Consider the following 23,557-nt stretch of genomic DNA (forward strand, 5'->3'; position numbering starts at 1 on the left):
TGCATATATGCTGCTCTTCTTTTCCTTCAATGCCGACTTCTAGTCGACCTTGGTCTATCATCCGCTGTAACAATTCCTCTACTTCCAAACACGTCTCCATGTCATGCATCTCGCCGGAATGTAGCAGACAGGAATCCTCCTTACACCCACTATGGGGAATTACACCTCCCTTTTGTAGGGCCTCAAAGATAAACCTCCTAGGGGTTGCCACATCTCTTAAAGGTTTAGACCTGTGGGGCCTATCGGATTCAACTACATTAACTGCTCCCCCTCCATGATTGGCGAGCGGGTTGGTCCTCACATTGGGCCGATCCTCTTGGAAAGTCAGCCATCCGGCATCCATTAAATGTTGGACCTTGTATTTAAGGGCCAAGCATTTTTCGACGGAATGCCCCGGGACACCCCCATGGTACTTGCAAGTTGCATTAGGGTCATACCACTTCGGGAAATGGGGTTCGAGGACCCTTCCGGGAGTTACCACGGCCAAATGATTGGCGATGAGGGATGGTAGAAGATCTTCGTACGTCATTGGGAGCGGGGTGAATTCCGGCAATGGCCTCGGAGGGAAGTTCCTTGTCGTGTTGGAATTACCGGCCGGTCGAGTCGTGTTCGGAGTTGGAACTTGGGGAGCTTCCCTCTGGGTGGGTGCCTTAGGCTGCACGGGTGTTGAACTAGAGGCGTTCCCCGCATGAGCCGAGAAGCTTGGGTGATGTTGCGCGTACTGATGGGTACCATGAGGTGTTTGCTGGGGTTTAACCCACGCGGGTGTTGAAGAGACGGCATGGGCATCTCCTTCTTTCCTTTTTGCCCCTGTCGCCCCGATTCTTTTGGCATTCACGTTTGTGGAGGAAACGTAATCAAACTTTCCTCTCTTCAATCCAACCTCGATTCTTTCCCCGGCAAACACCAGATCCGCAAAGCTGGACGGCATGTAACCCACTAGCTTCTCATAGTAGAACACTGGCAGAGTGTCTACCATCATGGTGATCATCTCTCTCTCAACCATGGGAAGAGCTACTTGTGCCGCCAAATCCCTCCATCGCTGCGCATATTCTTTAAAGGTTTCACCCTCTTTCTTGAACATATTCTGCAGTTGAGTACGGTCAGGAGCCATATCAGAATTGTACTGATACTGCCTTAGGAAGGCGGTAATCAGATCCTTCCAAGTACGGATACGGGAAGCTTCCAAATTAGTGTACCACACTACCGCAGCTCCGGCCAAGCTATCCTGAAAGAAGTGTATCAACAGCTTTTCATCTTTAGAATGGGCGCCCATCTTACGGCAGTACATTTTGAGATGGTTTTTGGGACAAGTCGTCCCTTTATACTTGTCGAAGTCCGGCACTTTGAACTTCGGGGGAATAACAACATCGGGTACTAAGCAAAGATCCGTCATGTCTGCAAACGGATAGTCCCCAAATCCTTCCACAGCCCTCAATCTTTCCTCAAGGAGATCGAGCTTCCTCCTTTCTTCAGTTGCCGGGGGCGGCCCTTCCATAGACAAAACTATTGGCGATGCTACGATGTTGGGTTGAGGCAACGTGCCTGGTGCCGGCCCTTCGGGGATCGGGGGATAAAACTCGACATCCCTCCGAGCATAATCTTGAGGGTCTTTATGGACTTCGTCGGGCTGCTGAGGAGGCTCTTTTTCATGGACGGGAGAAGCAATGTGGCCTGCATCTTCTTGCAAGATGGGTGGTGAATAGTTGGGCGGCAATCCATAAGGGTAAGCCGCTCGGTTGTATCCCAGGTGAGGGCTGCCATCGTGCCCCAGTGTGTCCCTTCCCCGTCCTACTATGTTTGAGGGAGGATGGTGCGTAGTTGCCAAGAGAGTCGGGTCTGCTTCGGCAGCCGAACTGACAGCGGCGGCAGTGGCCGCGTTCTTCTCCATGAGCTGCTTCATACCTAACATGGCCTCCATCATGGAGGCCATTTGTTCTTTCAGAGCCGACATGTCGGCTTTCATCTGTTCCTGCGTCTCCTCTTGATCACCCATCGTTCTAGATTTGGATCTGGTGCGATAGGGATCCCTTGCGGCGCGTTTAGTTATGGTGTTTTTCCCTAAAAAACCAAACGTGAGGAGTGGGTGAAGAAAGAAAACGCATGCTAGAGATGAGATGTAGGAGTGATTTGATTTGCACAAGCTTTTTGGAGTAGAAACATGGGACCAACTCATTTTATTTCAAAAAGGAAGTCATATCTAGTCAAGGTCTGAGAGACCATACAAGTTTCCTAACGATTTCTAATTATGTGGGCCATTAAGTCTATCATATGCTGACAATAGCCGAGAAGCCCATGAATCTCTTCGGGGGCGGAGTAGGTGTCTGCCATCGCCTTGGCCTTGGCTAACAATCGGGGAAGTTCTTGACTCCCGTTCAAGGTAAGAGCAAACCGATCCATCCACATGGTTGCCTCTTGGTGTAAAGAGTCGATCACCCTTCCTCTAGCCTCTTTTTCCGCATACACTTGGGCATACTCATCCGCGATTCTATGCTCGTGGGCTGTGGCTAGACCTAACTCTTCTTGGTACTTGGCGATGATAGCTAACATGTTGGTCTCTGTCTCGCATAAACGCTGAGACAAGCTTCTTTTGGACCTTGAACAAGCAATCAACTCCTCTTTCAGAACCATGCTATGTGCTCGCGACTGGTCCCTTTCTTCCCTTCGCAACTCGAGTTCATTATTGCTACCCCATAGAGCTCCGCGAAATTTGTTCCGGCCATACTCTTCCTTGCGAGCCCTCTTGGTCTCTTGTTCAAGGGCTCTTGCGGTAATTGCATTCTCTTCCCGTAACCCGGCACACTCCTTCCGAACGTGTGTAGCAGCCAACTTGAACTTCTCCTTGGCGAGTTTTGCCTTTCCTAACTCGCTTTTGAGAGCTTGGACTTCTTCGTCCTCTTCCGGTGCTTCAAAATTCTCTTCGCTGACGACTTTTAACTTGGCGAGCCAATCTAAACCTCGTATGCGAACTTTCAGCCATTCGTGGTACCCACCAATGATGCCATTACGAATGCCTCTAAGCTCTTGATCTTTCCTTAACGGGGTTTCCCATGCCTTATGGATTCTTTGTATAGTCTTGGAATTTTGTGCGCCGAGATCCCTCACAAGGAAAGGAGACATGCTTTCTTCCGTCGGTGCTCCCCTCATGGGGTACCCTAGTTGTCTTATAGCGAGCGTGGGATTGTAATTAATACAACCCCTCGTTCCTACCAGCGGAATGTTTGGGTATCTTCCACATGAGAAAAGGACTCCTTCTTTTCCTTCCTTCCATCGGGGGAACCAACTGATTGTTCTACCTCCTATCCCGGCCAAGAGCTGGTCCCAATCCATTCTCCTCTTTTCAGTACACGAGCGATGGCTCAGGAGCGGACATGGATGTCTTGTGTCTTGTTGGAACAAGTGTGAAACCAACCAAACACAGAGGGCGGGTAAGCAACAGATGATCCGTGCGCTACTCTTCTCGCACCTTCGTTCAAATGTGTCAAATAGATCTGCCAAGACAGCTACCACCGGACTTTCCTTGCTATGGTGGTAGGCAAGGAAAGCGTCGATTGCTGCTAGGTCTACCAAACCATCCACGTTTGGAAAGAGGACGACCCCAAAAATTAGCAAAGCTAACACATCCATAAACGGGACCCAGTCTCCTTGATTGGCCATACCCCTCGCCTTGTCTTCTAGGTACTTCTGTGGTAGGCCCGCTATGCCGTTCCGAGTCTGTTTTATGCGGTCCAAACCTCTTGCTGAATCCTTGACCACAGTTGCAATTCTGCTCAAAGAGGGGAGACATCCGGAGGAAAGATATGGTTTTCTTCCCCCGAGAGGACATCCTAGAATTTCTTCAAATTCTTCAATGGTTGGTACTAATTGGAAGTCTCCGAATGTGAAGCATCTCAAAGGCTGGTCGTAGTATTGGGTGAGTGATGCAATGGCTTCTATGGACACCTCTGCTATGGTCAACTCTAAGATCTTTTCGTAAGTCTTGCGGAAGGCTTGCATTTGGAGGGGTTCCATCAACCGCCCTAATTCCTTGATGCTGGTGGTATCTGGGCTTTTGACCTTGACTTGGTAGAACCTCTTGCCGGTTTGATTTGTTCCCATGCTTACTAAAGTGAGACAAAAGCTGGTGCAAATCAAAACTCCGATATCTCATGGGTGGGATGGATGAATGCATGAAGAAATGCATATGACACAGATGCAATTTACGAATACGGGGGTCCGGGGAATTTGTCACCTTCTTAGATACGACATCTAGGGGTAGCGAAATGCCCCAACGCACGTTTTTAAGAAGGCGACACGGACCCTCCGTTGGTTTGTTTACAGTAGGGATCAAAACAGAACCCATATGCAATGCCTATGCAAAAGACACAATGCGGGAATGTGCACAGTATGACAATATTTACCGAACATAAGCAAAAGGGTATATGATACTCATGCATGGCAGTGTGAAAAATGGCACGCAGCGTGTTTGCTTCGTGCCCCTATTGAAGGGACCTATAAGGGAGAGAACTAACTAGGCTTTTAGCAATAATTCCCAAGGTAGTTATATCTCTCTTGATGGTTTCTAGAGGTATCATCCCCTTTGACGAACATATTGTAGCAGTAGGGACTACTAGCAACAATAGGTTTTCAAAGAGAAAAACTCTAGATGAGGGTTCACTGTAATCAAGCAAGTCGGAGACCTAGCATGATTACAGATTCACCTCCACTCCTTATGCTCCCATGAACCCGGGTATAGGGCCCTTTTTCACTCACAGTGTGTGCAAATAGTGTTGGTGTTTGTGTGCATCAAATGAATAAATATTTACTTCATGCATACATTTAAAACGCACTAAAAGCAACAAAGAGTTTATATACACAAGAACATAATGAAAGGAAACCAACAAAGGGGTAAGTCACGGTAAAACATTGCACAAAATTAAATGGCCTAACTCTCTAAAAACAGTCCCCAGTGGAGTCGCCAACTGTCGCAACCTACCCTTCGGCGGGAGGGCGACGCGAGACTCGCGGGATGCGTGTTCCACGAAAGGAATACGCGCGGAGTCGCCACCAACGTTTATTTGAGGAAAACGTCGGAAAAACCGGAAAAGACGCGATCTACGAACTTTTAAGTGAAAGGTTCGGGAGTTGTATTTACGCACGGGGAATGTATTAGCACCCCACACGTCCGCCCCAAGGGACGGCAGCCTTTAATCGAATGTGCAAACATGACTTTGATTTTTACGTTCCTTTTTATGTCCTTATATCCTTTTATACCCTTTTTATATTTTCTCTTTTTGTGGTCGACAAGGGTGTTTCCCTTTGCTCCTACGTATTCCTCAATTTGGGATGAGAAAATCAGACCTACGTAGTTCTTTTTTAATCAAGTGATTCTTTTTACTTAAGTGGTGATCATTTTAAGGCGTTGGACCTAAAAATGATCCATTTTACTTAGTGAGAAATTGAGATGACAAACTTCAAAAGCCTATTTTTGTGGACGAGCTTGACTAGGCGAATTGATTTTAGCCTTTAGTTTCACTTTAGTTATTAATCAATTCGATTAAGAATGAGAAATCCCAAAGAGAAAACGTCCACTTGATTTTCCGCTTTATTTTACTAAAAGATGTCTTTTTGATTATTATATTATTTTTTACCTCTTTTTGATTTCCAACGTGGTTACGGCACGACCGAACGGTCGGAATTTATTTTAACCGAAGTTAATGGATAATACAATTCAAACGTTCGGTGGAAATTTATTTTATTTTTAAGTTAAGCGAGAAATGACTTAAGTAAAATGGCTTAAGCACGTCAACAGGGGGTATAAAAAGTAAACAAAACGAGAATAAAAATGCACGAAACACAATGTGGACCACTACGGGCACATAGAATGAATCGAAAAGCTTGGTTCGAAGTACTTACCCGTTGAAGATCGAAGAACGATGAAGAACGAATGAAGAACGTCGAAGAACGGTTGACCTTTGCGAAATTTCTCACGGAAAACGTTACGGAAACGTTTCGGAAGCGCCTCGGCTTAGATTTTCTTCACGGAAACAATTTTTCCAAGCAAATTCGAAAAAGAGAGAAGTGCCTAAGGGGCTGAACCCCTTCCTTCTTGCCTTCCTCCCCTATTTATAGCAAAATAGGGGAGGTGGTTGCCGCCCAGCTCGCCCAGGCGAGCAGGGTTGCTTCCTCCAGAAGCAACCGCCTTCTGGAGGAATATTCCGGAGGGCCCAAGTGGGCCTGGGTGCTATTTGCACCCCCATTTTTACTAAGTACACCCCCCTCTGCTGTTTTTTGGTGATTCTTTTTTCGTAAAGTTACGGAAACTTACGAATTTCGTAACGATACTTGTTTTCTTTCCGTAATGTTACGGAACCTTGCGGATTACATAATCATCCCCTTTTTGACTTACGGAATGTTACGGAACCTCACTTAATTATGCAACGATGCTTCCATTTGATTTCCGGTGTGTCACGGAAACTTACGGATTGTGCATCAATATTTTTTTTGGTTTTTCAGCATGTCCTGGAATTTCACAAATTGCCTAATGATGGGTGCCAAGCACCTCACGAGGACCAAAGAATGGTCGCACGTCATCGAGCAAAGGTCCCCGGACAAAATTAGGGTATGACACACTTAATCCAACCCTAAATTAAATTACTAAGCGAAAATTAACATAAGGCTGTCATTATGTGATTAAGCAACACATACACCAATTAATCATGAATGAAACTGATCATTAAACATGAACTTAAATTAAGTGCAGAGACACTTAATCAAGCACTAAGCATGCATGGATTAATAACAACAAATACAAAGTAATTGGTGAAGAGGAAAAACTTATCAGAATTCAATAGTAATAACAAAACCTCAAAGAGAGTTGTGCTTGATCCTCAAGAGAAAACAACGCTGGAGACTTAGCCTTCCATTAATCAGTAGAAAACAAAATTGTAGATTGAAGCAGAAACGAAATTGCAAAAAACGAATTTTATTCTACGTGAACAGTGTGCATGAACAGTAATAAAAGCTGGAATTGCCAAAACCCTAAAATTATTCTCCTCTCCAAAAACTCTCTAAACTAAAACCCTGATGTTGTTATATAGGTCCTCAGCCCCAATGCTTACAAATCTATTTTAAGTCCAAGCTCATAAATGAAATAAAATAAAATCTGGACAAGATAAGATAAGATTGGATGAAATTAAATCTGGACAAAATAAAATCTAGATGAAATAAAATCTGGATAAGATAAGATTTGATAAAATAAAATTGTCTGCTCTCTTCAAGTCCAAGCCCAATTCCGGGTTCAAGCCCAATTGCTTATAATTCTCCTGAAATTAAATTAAAAACACAAAATTAGTCAAGTAGGCCCAAATGACAAAACTGCATAATTAATTTGACAATTAAGGCTAATCAATAATTAAAATGGTGACAAAAAGGGTTAAGAAATAGGAGAAAATAATGACACATCACTGAGAAATGAAGCCACACCAAGAAAAGACAGAAATCGTAAACTTGGGTGTCAGCGAGGAAAGGAAAGAGGTAAAGGTTGGTACGGGCATAACCACACCGGTCCGAGATGAGTTGTTGGTTTTGCTACGAAACTACCAAGATGTCTTCGCTTTGTCGTATCAAGATATGCTCGGTTTGAACCCCGACATTGTGCAACATCGATTACCTCTGAATCCCGAGTGTTCCCCGGTTAAGCAAAAGCTGCGGAGGATGAAGCCCGAGATGTCCTTAAAAATCAAAGAAGAAGAGAATAAGCAGTTTGACGCTGGCTTCCTGGTAGTGGCTCGATACCCTGAATGGGTGGCCAACATTGTGCCAGTCCCTAAGAAGGATGGGAAGGTACAGATGTGTGTGGACTATCGGGACCTAAATCTAGCCAGTCCAAAGGACAACTTCCCTGTACCACACATCAATGTCCTTGCAGATAACACAACCAATTTCGCTTTGTTTTCCTTCATGGATGGGTTCTCGGGTTACAATCAGGTAAAGATGGCGCTGGAGGACATGCAGAATACTATGTTCGTCACCTTGTGGGGAACGTTCTGTTATAAGGTGATGTCCTTTGGGCTCAAGAATGTCGGGGCAACCTATTAGCGGACTATGGTAGCATTATTCCATGATATGATGCACAAAGAGATTGAAGTCTACGTGGATGACATGATTGCCAAGTCTAGGACCAAGGAGGAACATCTTGTCAACCTACGAAAGTTTTTCGAGACACTGCGGAAGTACCAGTTAAGATTAAACCCTACCAAGTGCACCTTCGGGATCAAGTCGGGAAAATTGCTTGGTTTCGTCGTAAGTCGGAAATGGATAGAGGTGGACCCCAAAAAGGTAAAGGCCATCCTAGAGATACCTGAGCCGCGCATTGAAAAGCAAGTCCGAGGTTTCTTGGGGCGCCTGAACTATATTGCAAGGTTCATATCGCAGCTCACCGCTACTTGTGAGCTTCTCTTCAATCTTTTGTGCAAGAATCAGTCAGTATGATGGAACGACGACTGTCAAGTTACATTTGGTAGGATCAAGCAATGCCTTATGAACCCTCCTATGCTGATGCCACCAGTGCCCGGGTGACCTCTTATCCTATGCTGGGGCAGCATGACGATTCCGAAAAGAGAGAATGAACCGTCTATTACTTGAGCAAAATGTTCACTGCCTGCGAGATGAACTACTCTCTGTTGGAAAGGACGTTTTATGCCTTGGTATGAGCATCCCATCGTCTAAGGCAGTATATGTTAAGCCATACTACTTGGTTGGTATCCAAGATGGACCCTGTCAAGTACATTTTTTAGAAACCCGCTCTTACAAGATGGATCGGCCGATGGCAGGTCCTGCTATCTGAGTTTGACATTGTCTATGTCACTCAAAAGGATATAAAAGGAAGTGCCTTGGCGGACTATCTGGCTTAGTGCTAGTCGGTGAAGACGACTAACTTTTGTGTATAAAACTTGTATAAATTGTATCAAACTCTCCCAATTTATGGTTATTTTGTAAGGTTATAAGTATTTTCTGTTAAGTATAGGTAATAAATACTTAGTATTTTCATTGTGTGTGTTTAATAATCATTTTTTCTCAATTTTAGGTTAATTAGGCAAGCTTTGGAAAAGGCTGTTTTCACCTTCTCGCTAAGCCAATCTGCTGGCTTAGCGAGCATCCGCTAAGCGCAACACTCCTGGGTTAAGCGCGAGGAAGAATCCAGAAGAAGATGAGCTGTACCGGTTCGCTAAGCGTGCCACTTCATCTCTCTAAGCGCACCGCTTCAGTTCATTCACTAAGCGAGAAAGGCGCGCTAAGCCAAAAATCACTAACGTGCGCTAAGCGGTCCATATGTGCGCTAAGCGCACGAGCACGAACAAGGCCACCTATTTAAGCCTAAAATCAGATTTTGTGAAGGGAGTTTGGACTGGGATTCAGAGCTTTGCATGTCTAGGGTTTCTAGAGAGAGAAAGGTCCAAGTTCCAGAGAGTTTTGAGAGATTTTGCTGTGTGAAGATTTGCAGAGACCAGAGCTCGAAGCAAGAACCGGTTTGAGAGCTTGAAATGAGTTTGTGAGTGATTGTGAGATCCTAGAGGTGAAGGAGACATCCTCACCACTTGTATATTTGTAATCTTTCATCTTGTTCTTCTTTTTGTTGTTAAGAAGGCTTCCTCGTATGGAAAACTAAATCCTTTGTTGGATCGTCCCTGTAGGTACATGATGAAAATATATATTTATCTATTTAATGATGTTTTGTGTGTTCTCTATGCTATCTACTTTTCATTCCAGTATGCCTTTACCTTGATCACGTAGATGCATGCTTTGTTAGGGTCATTCAGTAGTGGAAACTGGTTTGACTCTAAAGTCCTTGATAGTGCAGGGCTGAGTTGTCGTGCTTTCACGAGGAATCGGGCTACAATAAGTTAGTTGAGTATGTGTGTCTTAATGCTGTCCTAGTTGAGTTAAGTCTTACAAGAGGAATTTGTGGACGATGCTTGATCAGGATTAGGCTAAGCTATCATGAAGAATCGGGGTTTAGTATTTCAGGAGACACCATAAGAACACATGAGCATTGTTAGATAGAGAATATCTTTTTAGCATTAGGCACCTATTAGGAAGACCAGCGTGTTCTCTACTTGTTTTTACACATCATTTCTCTTGCGTGATTTTCTTTCTTTTTGCATAGATAGTTTATACACTTGTTCATATTCACACTTATTTTTACACAATAGACATCTATTTACTGAAATAGCTTACCAAATAACACAAGTTCACATCTTGGCGCCGTTGACGGGGAGCTTCCTTTTATTTGGGAAGTTAGCTCGTTTTTAGGTGTCTATTCTTTATTTGTTATTCTTTGATTGTTTTTGTGAATATTCGTTCATAAATTTTATTTGTCTGTTCCTGTTTAACTGGATAACCGTTGTTCTGTTAGTATTGTATATGCATAGATCTCCCACAGGCAATTTAGTTCCTCTGGACTTAGAAATTGAAGCTACATTGCGAAGGAACAGGGCTGAGAGGAGAAGGAAACTTCTGCAAGATAGAACAGTTGCATCCATTCTTGAGGAGGAGACTCATTTCTCCGACTTATTATCACCTGATTCACCATCATTAAGGGAATCTGCCACTCAATTACTTGAAGCCATTACCATGGCAGAAGAGCATGACCAGAGGATTATTCAAGTAGTTCAGTACCACAATTTTTTACCAGCATTGCACGTCCTGAAGTGCAAGCTAACAACATCAACTATCCACATTCCTTAATTCATTTAATACAGGGGAACTTATTTCAAGGATTACCTAATGAAGACCCCTATGCACACTTGGCAATGTTCATTGAAATATGTAACACTGTTAAGATTGCCGGTGTACCAGATGAAGCTATTAGGCTCAGCCTTTTCTCATTCTCATTGGTAGGAGAAGCCAAGAGGTGGCTCCACTCATTCAAGGGAAACAGTCTGAAAACCTGGGAAGAAGTTGTTGAAAAGTGCCTAAAGAAATACTTCCCAGAGTCCAAGACTGCAAAAGGGAAAGTTGCAATCTCTTCATTTCATCAGTTTCCTGATGAGTCTCTGAGTGAAGCATTGGAGAGATTCAGAGGCTTGTTAAGAAAAACTCCCACTCATGGGTTTTCTGAGCCAATCCAATTAAATATGTTTATAGATGGGCTGAGACCACAAACCAAGCAACTGTTAGATGCTTCTACAGGGGGAAAAATAAAATTGAAGACACCGAAAGAAGCAACAGAGCTAATTGAGAATATGTCAGCCAGTGATCATGCTATTCTACGAGACAGAACCCACCAACCTACGAAGAAAATCTTGATAGAGCTATCATCACATGACACGTTATTGGCACATAACAAGTTTCTTTCTAAGCAATTGGAAATTTTAACAGAAACACTTGGTAAGCTGCCAACTAAGTTGTCTATGGGTCAACCTACACACTCTTCTATTTTGCAGGTTACGGGTTGTACCATCTGTGGTGAGGCTCATGAAATAAACCAATGTACTCCCACTGAAGAAAACACTCAAGAAATTCATTATATGGGAAATCAACAGCGATAAGGGTATACCCAAGGAGGATTTTCAGGCTTCCAGTAGGGTCCATATAATCAACAAGGACAGTGGAGGACACACCCTGGCAATCAGTTCAACAAAGACTAGAGTGGGCCTTCAAACAAGCCAATCCAACAAGGACCTAACATATTCCAGAGAACTACAAAGCTGGAGGAGACCTTGACTCAATTTATGCAGGTAACAATGTCAAATCATAAAAGCACTGAGTCAGCACTGAAGAACCTGGAGGTCCAGGCGGGACAACTGGCCAAGCAGATAGCTGACAAGTCATCCAACATTTTTGTGGAAAATACAGAACAAAATCCCAAGGAGGAATACAAAACTATGATGACAAGGAGTAAAAGGTTTGTGGAGGTTAAGGATGAGGATAGTGTTGTGCATGAGAAGAAAACTGTTGATAAGAAAAGTACTGATGGCAAGAAAAATGAGGTGAGAGGTGAAAGTAATCAAGAAAAAGAGGAACAAATAATGGTCAAGAATAAAGAATTGAAGGACCAAGAAAAATAAAAAGAAATAGAAAATGAAAAAAAGAAAAAGAAGAAAAAAATAATATGACAGCAAAGAAGAATAGGAGTGAAAAAGTTGTGGATGAAGGTGTGGAAGTACCGTATCATGTGGTACCTTCCAAGAAAGAAAAAGATCGTCATCTGGCGAGATTTTTAGATATTTTCAGGAAACTGGAAATAACCATGCCCTTCGGAGAAGCTTTGCAGCAGATGCCACTCTAATCTAAGTTTTTGAAAGATATGTTAACAAGGAAGCACAAATGCATTCATCAAGAAAACATCATAGTGGAAGGAAATTGTAGTGCTCTGATCCAGAAGATCCTTCCACCCAAGCATAAAGATCCTGGGAGTGTAACGATTCCTTGTTCAATTGGAGAAGTCAATGTGGGAAAAGCTCTTATTGACCTGGGAGCCAGTATCAATTTGATGCCACTCTCCATGTGCAGAAGATTGGGAGAGTTGGAAATAATGCCCACTCAAATGACTTTACAATTAGCTGACCACTCCATTACCAGGCCATATGGAGTAATTGAAGATGTTTTGGTCAGAGTAAAACATTTTATCTTCCCAGCAGACTTTGTGGTAATGGATATCTCTGAAGATGCTGACATCCTTGTAATATTGGGAAGGCCATTCATGTTGACCGCAAGTAGCATAGTTGAATGGGGAAGAGGAAGCTGGAGCTAGGTTTTGAAGATCAGAAAATTGATTTTGATTTGTTTGTTGAAGACAAGCCTGCTCCAGAACATAATGTTTGCTTACAGGTAATGGAAGGAGGTCAAGAGGTTCTGAAGGTAGGAACCAAACCATAAGATCACCCAGTGAGATAAAAGCGTCAAGCTAATGACGTTAAAGAAGTGCTTCCTGGGAGGCAACTGTTAGTCAGTGAAAACGGCTAACTTTTGTGTATAAAACTTATGTATATTGTATCAAACTTCTCCAATTTATAGTTGTTTTATAATATTATAAGTACTTTTTATTAAATATAGGTAATAGATAATTTATACTTTTGTTTTGTGTTTAATAATCAATTTCTCTCAATTTTAGGTTAATTAGGCAAATTGGCAAAAGTGTTGTTTTCACCTTCTCGCTAAGCCAATCAGCTGGCTTAGCGAGCATTTGCTAAGCGTGACATTCAATGACTAAGTACGAGGAAAAATCCAGAAGAAGATGAGTTGTCAAGTTCACTAAGCGCACCACTCCAGGTCATCAAGCCCACCGCTTCAGGTCATCAAGCCCACCGCTTCAGCTCATCCGCTAAGCGAGAGAAGCACCCTAAGCCAAAAATCACTAACGTGCACTAAGCGGTCCATACGTGCGCTAAGCGCACGAGCACGAACAAGGCCCCCTATTTAAGCCTGAAATCAGATTTGCAAAAGGAGTTTGGCATTTTTCTTGAAAAAGCCTCTGCATGCACAAGAGTCTGGCCTTGGCTTGAAGCTTTTGCATGTTTAGGAAGTTCTAGAGAAAGAAAGGTCCAAGTTCCAGAGAGTTCTGAGAGATTTTGTTGTGTGAAGATTTGCAGAGAAGCGAGTTCGAAGCGGAAGCCGTTCTGAGAGCTTGAGATGAGTTTGTGAGTGATTGTGAGATCCTAGAGGTGAAGGAGACATCCTCACCACTTGTGTTTTTGTAGTCTTTCATCTTGTTCTTCTCTTTGTTGTAAAGGAGGTTTCTGGACTATGGAAAGCTAAATCCTCTGTTGGATCTTCCCTGTAGGTACCTGATGTAAATGTATTTCTATCTATGTAATGATGTTTTATGTGTTCTCTGTTTTTCATTCCAGTGTGCATTTACCTTGATCACGTAGATGCATGCTTTGTTGGGGTCATTCAATAGTGGGAACTGGTCTGATTCTAAAGTCCTTGATAGTATGGGACTAAGTTGTTGTGCTATCACGAGGGATCGAGGTACAAGAACTTAGTTGAGTATGTGTGTCTTAATGCGGTCTTGGTTGAGTTTAGTCTTACAAGAGGGATTTGCGGACAAGGCGTGATCAGGACTAGGCTAGGTTATCATGAGGAATCGGGGTCTAGCACTCCAGGAGACAACATAGGAATGCATGAGCATTGTTAGATAGAGAACATCCTTTTTAGCATCAGGAACCTATGAGGAAGACTAATGCTTTCTCTACTTGTTTTTACAAAGTATTTATCTTGCGTGATTTTCTTTCTTTTTGCCTAAATAGTTTAAATACCTGTTCATAACCACAGTCATATTTTCATACCAGACGCCTATTTATCGAAATAGCTTGCCAGATAACACAAGTTCCCCGAGAGTTCGATACTCGGTTCTTACCGTTTTATACTACTTGTGCGATCTGGTGCACTTGCTGGCCGAGAAAACATTTTTGGCGCCGTTGCCGGGGAACTTCTTTTTATTTGGGAAGTTAGCTCATTTTTAGGTGTGTATTCTTTAATTGTTATTCTTTGATTGTTTCTGTGAATATTTGTGCTTTAATTTACATTTATCTTCTCTAATTGAACTGGATAACCACTGCTTTGTTAGTACTGTTTATGCATAGATCTCCTACAGGCACTTTAGTTCCTTTGGACTTAGAAATAGGGCTGAGAGGAGAAGGAAACTGTTGCAAGATAGAACAGTTGTGTCCGTTCTTGAGGAGGAGACTCATTTTTCTGATTCATTATCACCTGATTCACCATCATCAAGGGAATCTGCTAATCATCATTCTGAAGCTTTTACCACAATTTTTCACGTAGCTTGGTACCACAATTTTTCGCTTAAGGATGATCAGAGGACTACCCTTGAGGACTATTCAAGTAGCTCGGTACCATAATTTTTCACTAGCATTGCACGTCCGGAAGTGCAAGCGCACAACATCACCTACCCACATTCTTTGATCCATCTGATACAAGGGAATTTATTTCAAGGATTACCTAATGAACATCCCTATGCACACTTGGCAACATTTATTGAGATTTGCAACACTGTTAAGATTGTTGGTGTACTAGATGAAGCTATCAGACTCAGCCTTTTCTCATTTTCACTGGCAGGAGAGGCCAAGAGGTGGCTCTACTCGTTCAAAGGTAACAATCTTAAAACCTGGGAAGAAGTTGTGGAAATGTTCCTAAAGAAGTATTTTCCATAATCTAAGACTACTGAAGGGAAGGCAGCAATATCTTCATTTCATCAATTCCTTGATGAATCCTTAAGTGAGGCATTGGAGAGATTCAGAGACTTACTGAGAAGAACTCCCACCCATGGATTCTCCGAGCCAATCCAAATGAATTTGTTCAAAGATGGGTTGAGACCACAAACCAAGCAATTACTAGACGCTTCTACTGGGGGAAAAATAAAGCTGAAAACCCCAGAAGAAGCAACTGAGCTCATAGAGAACATGTCAGCCAGTGATCATTTCATCCTGAGGGACAGAACCCATCAACCCACAAAGAAGATCCTGTTGGAACTAACATCACACGATGCTTTGTTGGCACAGAACAAGTGGCTATCTAAGCAACTTGAGATCCTAACGGAAACACTTGGTAAGCTGCCAACTAAACTATCAATTGGACAACCTACACATTCTTTTGTTTAGTAGGTCACAGGTTGTACCATGCATGGTGAAGCTCATGAGACAGGTCAATGCATTCCCACTGAAGAAAAAACTCCAGAAATTCATTTCATGGGGAATCAGTAGAGGCAAGGGTATACTCAAGGAGGATTTTCATGCTTCCAACAAGGTCCTCATAATCAGCAAGGGCAGTGGAAGACACACCCTGGCAACTAGTTCAATAAAGACCAAGGTGGATCCTCAAATAGGCCAATTCAACAAGGGCCTAACATCTTTCAGAGGACAACTAAGTTGGAAGAGACCTTGACTCAGTTTATGCAGGTAACGATGTCGAATCATAAGAGTACTGAGTCAGCACTAAAGAACCTTGAAGTACAGATGGGACAACTGGCCAAGCCGATAGCTGACAAGTCATCAAACAGCTTTGGAGCAAATACGGAAAATAATCCTAAGGAGGAATGCAAGGCTGTGATGACCATGAGTAAAAGGTTTGTGGAAGCTAAGGATGAAGAAAATGTGGTAGAAAAGGAACAACTGAGTGCAAAGGTAGGTGCTGAGGTTAAGAAAAATGATGTGAAGGGTAAAGAGAATCAGGAAAAAGGGAAGCAAATAATGGTCCAGAATAAAGAGATGGAGGACCAAGAAAAAGAAAATGAGAAAAATGAAAAAGAAGAAAAAAATAAGATTTCAGAGAAGCGTAGAAATGGAAAGGCTATGGACAAACGCGTGGAAGTATCATATCTTGTGGTACCTTCCAAGAAAGAAAAGGATCATCATTTGGCTAGATTTTTGGATATTTTCAGGAAACTGGAAATAACCATGCCCTTTGGCAAAGCTCTGCAGCAGATGCCACTCTACTCCAAATTTTTGAAAGATACATTGACAAGGAAGCACAAGTACATTCATCAGGAAAACATCATAGTGGAAGGAAATTGTAGTGTTGTAATCCAAAAGATCCTTCCACCTAAGCACAAAGATCCTAGGAGTGTAACCATTCCTTGTTCAGTAGGAGAAGTCAATATGGGAAAGGCTCTGATTGATCTGGGATCCAGCATTAATTTGAAGCCATTCTCCATGTGCAGAAGACTGGGAGAATTGGAGATTATGCCTACTCGAATGACTCTACAATTAGTTGACCGCTCCATTACCAGGCCCTATGGAGTGATTGAAGATGTTTTGGTTAGGGTAAAGCATTTTATCTTCCCAGCAGACTTTGTGGTCATGGATATCTCTGAAGATATTGACATCCCTGTAATCTTGGGAAGGCCATTCATGTTGACTGCAAGCTGCATAGTTGACATGGGGAAGAGAAAGCTAGAGTTAGGTTTTGAAGACCAGAAAATTGATTTCGACTTATTTGTGGAAGACAAGCCTGCTCTAGAACACAATGTTTGCTTGCAGGTAAATGGAAAAGGTCAAGAGGTTCTGAAGGTGAGAACCAAATCATGAGATTGCCCAGAGAGGTAAAACCGTCAAGCTAAGGACGTTAAAGAAGCTCTTCCTGGGAGGCAACCCAGTTTTAATCTTTGTTGTGTTTGTTTTTCTTTTTTATGCATTTGATCATTTGGAACTTGCTATGTAATCTGTACATAGGAGTATATTAGCCAATCTTTGAATGCTTAACATAAGGGTTTCAATTTCATGGAAAAAGGACTAAAAATTAACTTAGAAAACATTTTTTGAAAAATAGTCCTTTCGCTAAGTGCATGCCTCGCGCTAAGTGCATCTTTTTCATGCGCTAAGCTGTGAGTTCACGTGCTTAGCGCCCAACCCTTGCATCTGAGGCTGATTTGGTCCGCTAAGCTGGCCAAGGTTGAGCTAAGCTAACTTCGATTTGAGTTGAATTCCACTAAGCGATAAACTGATCGCTGAGCGATGGCTTCACCTTGGCTAAACGAGACCCAATGTCGCTAAGCGCGATTCATTGCGGTCAGAATTGAGGGCCATGGGGCTGAGCGCATAATCTGCTAACTAAGCGGATATTCTTGTGGTTTAAATTGGATTTGATTTAGCTTAGTGTCATTCATATCCGCTAAGCTTAATTGCTTACAGCAGCTTGCGTGCTAAGCAGATCTCTTAACCGCTCAGCACTAGCTTCACTGCAGATAAAATACATGATTTCTGTTAAGCGGGCTCAGATCTCAGCTTAGCGAGAGTTGTAGGTTTTCTGATCTACAAATCTCACTAAGCGGAAGATTTAACTCGCTAAGCTAAGTATGTGTGTTCTAAAAAAAAAAAATCCAAACAACTTTCCCGCTTAGCGCGAGCCCCGCTAAGCGGTTGGCCTTGGAAAATCAAATGACTCTCCTGCTTAGCAAAGCATTCGCTAAGCGGGAGCGTCGAAAAAGCATTGGTTAAGTGTAACTTTAGCACAATGACAAGTGTTAAGTGTAGGGACAGCTGGAGAATTTTGCATAAACCATATCATCTCTTTCTCCTTCTCTCATCTAATCCAGCATCTGCATTGGGTCAATTGTATCAGCAATTCAAGTAAGTTCCTCATGATTCTTATCTTTTTTATTTTGCTTAACCTTAGGATAGACAACTCTTAAAACTAGCTTTAGGAATTATAGGATTGTAGTATGTTTAGAAGTTGCTTAAGTTTAGGTGTCTATATAGGGTGTCTGATGGTAGGTATGTTGGAAACTTGGTAGGCGTAATCTACCTGTTAGAGGTTTCAATTTTAGAAGAATATGAACTGTGTTTTCTGTTGTTTTCTGGAAATTTGCAATGAACTCGCTCAACGAACCTTCAGCGCTCAATGAGTTCATCTATACTCATTGCATACATGCATTTCCGGTAGAACTTGCTGAGCGCACCCTTTGCGCTGAGCGAGTCTATCAATAGTAGTTGTATTCTTCAATAGAATTCGTTGAGCGTATTTGTCGTGCTAAGCGATCGAATATGTAGAGGATGAACACTCATCCTCTGGATAAGTACTTGTGGCTAAGCGAGGCTGATTCACCAAGCCCAAGTAACTTAGAATTTTTCTTTTTGTCATGATAGCTGCACGCTGAGCCAGTATCCTTGCGCCAAGCGAAGTTCTTTACGACAGTGACTGAGCTGAGCGACCCATTTTGCTAAGCTCTTATAACTTAGTAGAATTTATGAAAATTTTACTAGGTAATACTGCTAAGTATGGCTCAGGGAGAGCTAAGCGTACATCATTGCGGCAAGTTTTAGGCTTAGCGGGATCTATAGGTCGCCAAGCGGGTATAGTGTTTTCTGTGAAGACTCGCTAAGCGAACCCTTTTTCACTAAGCGGTCTATATTGTTTGGAAAGGACCACTAAGCGAATGCTGTTTCGCTAAGCGACCTTTATCTTTCTTCTAAATTAATTTTCTTTCCAATGTTCACATTCTTTTCTTATAGATGACCTCAAGAAAGAGAGCAAGAGCTGAAGACATCCCTTCATCATCCAACCCACCTCCTCCAACAACAACCATGGAACCAGATGGCCTACAAGCACAACCTATAGTTCCTATGTTGCAGAGCCTATTCCGGGGGCAGCTGATTATTGTCTACAACTAGCAGCAGTTGGCTCATAACAGGCCAATAGTATCCATGGAGCAATTTTTAGATAAAGTGGCATGGCCTGAAGCTCAACTGCCGTTAGGAAGATCTCCTGAGGTTGTGCCCCCCAGTCCCATACCAACAAGGATAGAGCCTACACCAGTTGAGTCGCAACCACCAGTAGTAGACCCACCAGCTTCCCCGAAGGTTGAGATTCTACCACCTCCACCAGCTCCACCGGCACCACCTTTGATACTCATTCCCGATGACTCAGATAACGAAGTTGCAGCTCCTTTTGACTCACCAGCCTACTACCTAGAGGATGGTTCAGACTTTTCTGACTGGATGGACTAGTGAGGAAGTTGTGTACATCTTGACAAGAATATGGATATTTTTGGAGATTTTATGCTTCTTTTTGTGTTTTTGAATTATTAGTATAACTTTGATGTTAGTACATTAGTTACTTTTTGTTAGTTTTGTGCATTAGTAGTATAGTTGCTCATCTTGAAGCATCATGAACAGTTTAAGTTAACTCTTGATGGTATGGCAGTAAAACTTGTTATTTATTTTGTGAAAATGGTTGTATGGATTGTTTTAAATTGAATGCATGCTTAAGATGAGATGTGTGTTTCCTTTCATGAATTTGAGCAAATGTACATGTTGAACAAAGAAAGAACAAGAGTGTGAACTTTCAATTTGTTTGATGTTCCCTTTTACATCTTTATGCCTTTTTATGCCTTTTATATTTTTTATTTTTTTTGTGGTCGACGAGGGTGTTTCCCTTGCTCCTACGTATTCCTCAATTGTGATAAGGAAATCAGACCTACGTAGTTCTTTGAGAACAAAGTGTTGCTTAAGTTGTTTTTATCCTTTTTTTGCAAAATATGTTTTTATTGAATGAAAGGTCATTTAAGGCGTTGGACCATTAAATGATCTCTTTATTTTTGAAAGAGGTAATAAAGTTACATGTTGATTTTAGGCCTTTAGAAATCTACATTTAACCAATAAAAGCGGAAAAGACCATTTCAAGGCGTTGGACCTTTTAAAAATGGCTTTTTTAGGCGATGACAAAAGCTTAATTTATGAATTGATTTTAGCCTTAGTTTCACTTTGGTTATTAGTCTATTTGATTAAGAAAGGGAAATCCCAAAGAAAACGTCCGATTGATTTTTTTTGATTTATTTTACTAAAAGATATTTTTTATTATTATATTATTATTTTGCCTCTTTTTTGGTTTTAAACGTGGTTACGACATGATCGAACGGTCGGAATTCATTTTAACAAAATTAAAGGATATTATAATACGAATGATCGGTGGAAATTCATTTTATTTTTTATTAGGCGAGAAAATGACTTAAATAAATGACTAAAGCACGTCAAAAAAGGGGTACAGAAAGTAAATGAAATGAAAATAAAAGCACGCGAAACAAATGAGGACCACTAAGGGTACATAGAATGAATTGAAAAGTTCAATTTCGGGAACTTACTAGTTGAAGACCGAAGAACGACGAAGAACGAACGAAGAACGACGAAGAACAGTTGAAAATCTTCGCGAAATCACCCACGGAAATGTTACGGAAGCGTTACGGGAGCGCCTCGGCTTGGATTTTCTTCACAGAAATAATTTTTCTCACTAATTTTAAGTAATTCTCAAATACTAGGAGGGTTGAACATTTTTGTTCTTCCCTCCTTCCCCTATTTATAGGAAAAGGAAGGAGAAGCTCGCCACCAAGCTCGCCCAGGCGAGCTAGGTTTCTTCCTCCAGAAGGCACCGCCTTCTGGAGAACTTCCTGGAAGGTCCAAGTGGGCCTGGTTGGTATTTGCACCCCCCTTTTACTAAATACACCCCCTTGCCTTTTTTTGCTGATTCTTTTTCCGTAACGTTACGGAAACTTATGAATTACATAACGATACTTGTTTCCTTTCCGTAATGTTACGGAACCATACGGATTACATAATCATCCCTTTTTTTGCCTTTAGAATGTTACGGAACTTTACGGATTGCGCACTAACACTTCCTTTTAACTTCCGGCAAGTCACGAAACTTCACGGATTGTGCTACAATGCTTTCTTTTGACTTCCGGCATGTCTCGGAACTTCACGAATTGTGCTACAATGCTTTCTTTTGTCTTCCGGCATGTCTCGGAACTTCACGAATTGCCTAACGATGGGTGCCAAGTACCTCAAAGTGGTCAAACGAGGGTCGCATGCCAACAACGGATGGTCCCCGGACGAAATTAGGGTATGACAGTTGCCCCTCTTTACTTGTCTTTAATTGGAGATAAAAGGGAAGTAAAGATAAGACACTAATTTTGTTCGAGCAAAACACCATTCAGACGGTGAATCTCCTTGCCAGCGAAACCTGCAAAAATTTTGAAAGTGATCAGTACCGACACATCATCCTGATACTGTCGAATTCGTTCCTCTTGGTTGACACAAGGTGCAGAATGACCATAATTTGTCTCTGCGTGTCTTCAGACACGATCGAGCCTGGGTGGCAAGGCGCAGAATGACCATAATTTGTCTCTGTGTGCCACCGGACATGATCGCCTCTGGATGGTGAAAAGGTGTGGGGAGTGACCATAACTTGTCTCTGCCCACATCTCGACTTACTGTCCTTGAATGTCAAAGGGCGCAGAATGACCATAACTTGTCTCTGCACGTTTATCACTCAACTTGCTGCTCCTGAATGACAAAGGGCGCATAATGACCATAACTTGTCTCTGTGCGTTTATCACTCATTGAGTCTTACAGATAGCAAAAGCGTGCGGATGACCATAATTTATCTCTGCATGTCATTGGGCCCGCCGCCTCTGGATGACAAAAGGTGAAAAAGTGCGAGACCAAATGGTTCCCGCATGTCATCGGGCCCGCCGCCTCTGGATGACAAAAGACGCACAAGACGACGTTAGTCTCTGCGTGCCATCGGACACGACTGTGTCTGAATGGCGAAAAGGTGTGTGGAATGACCATAATTTGTCTCCGCATGTCATCGGGCCCGCCGCCTCTGGAGGACAAAGGGCATAGAAGACGACTTTAGTCTCTGCGTGCCATCGGACATGACTGTGTCCGAATGGCGAAAAAGTGTGCAGAATGACCATAATTTGTCTCCGCATGTCATCGGGCCCACTGCCTCTGGATGACAAAAGGCGCAGAAGACGACTTTAGTCTCTGCGTGCCATCGGACATGACTATGTCCGAATGGCGAAAATGTGTGCGGAATGACAATAATTTGTCTCCGCATGTCATCGGGCCCGCCGCCTCTGGATGACAAAAGGCGCAGAAGACGACTTTAGTCTCTCTGTGTGCCATCGGACATGACTGTGTCCGAATGGCGAAAAAATGTGCGGAATGATCATAATTTGTCTCCGCATGTCATCGGGCCCGCTGCCTCTGGATGACAAAAGGCGCAGAAGACAACTTTAGTCTATGCATGCCATCGGACATGACTGTGTCCGAATGGTGAAAAAGTGTGTGGAATGACCATAATTTGTCTCCGCATGTCATCGGGCCCGCCGCCTCTAGATGACAAAAGGTGAAAAAGTGCGGGACCAAATGTTTCCCGCATTTCATCGGGCCTGCCGCCTCTGGATTACAAAAGGGCGCAGAAGACGACATTTGTCTCTACGCGTCACATGACCCCAGGGTCAGTGTGACTGAGATTGTGGGGCGGCCGACAAAAGTGAGGCTCTTGCTCCTACGTATCCTCAACGAGGAACTCAGACCTACGTAGTTCTGGATAACTTGTGAGACTAAAATAGTCTCGGTGTTTTCTTCACTAAAAATGCGAACATGCTTTAGTAAAGAGACAAAACTTCCAACTGATAAGAGCAACATATGCTTTTTGGATGAAAAACAATGTGTTTACCGGGGAAGGAGAGTATGCTGATGAAATTTTCTCGTAACCATAAATGAGATTTTGAATGTTAGCATTTCGCTTCTAAATGACCATTTAGAGGACACACTGGGTCCAACAAAAATAGAAGAAAATCACTCAAAGTGTTTCATCCTAATCCTGAACCATAGATATGTCATGAGTTGATCTTGCAAATCATTTCCTATCAAATCAAAGATTACATGCGTGATCATGGATCAATAGGACTTTTCTTGGGAATGGTGTTTTTGGGTGGGAAATTTGGCTTTGAGTGTTCTTGGCCTTTTTCCTTTTCTGTTTTTGTTTAGTGTGAGGTGAACAAGTCACCGACGCACAAGATTTTGGTTGGCAATCAAAGGGAGAGGACCACTTTAGGTCGTGGTTTCCTTTCTTTTTTTGTTTACTTGGTGACAATTCTGTATTGTTCAGATATTGTCTGGTCCAAAGACCTTTCTGCATATTTCTTCTGTTTTATTTCGATCCTTGATCGGGAATTTTCTTTCCTTTCTTTTGCTTTCTCTCAATCTTTGATTGGGAATTTTCTCTTTTTGTTTTCCCCCACTCTTTTGATTGGAATCTTTTTTTGTTTTCT

This window comes from Glycine max, chromosome 10 (assembly GCF_000004515.6).
Source record: "Glycine max cultivar Williams 82 chromosome 10, Glycine_max_v4.0, whole genome shotgun sequence".
Lineage (NCBI taxonomy): Eukaryota > Viridiplantae > Streptophyta > Magnoliopsida > Fabales > Fabaceae > Glycine > Glycine max.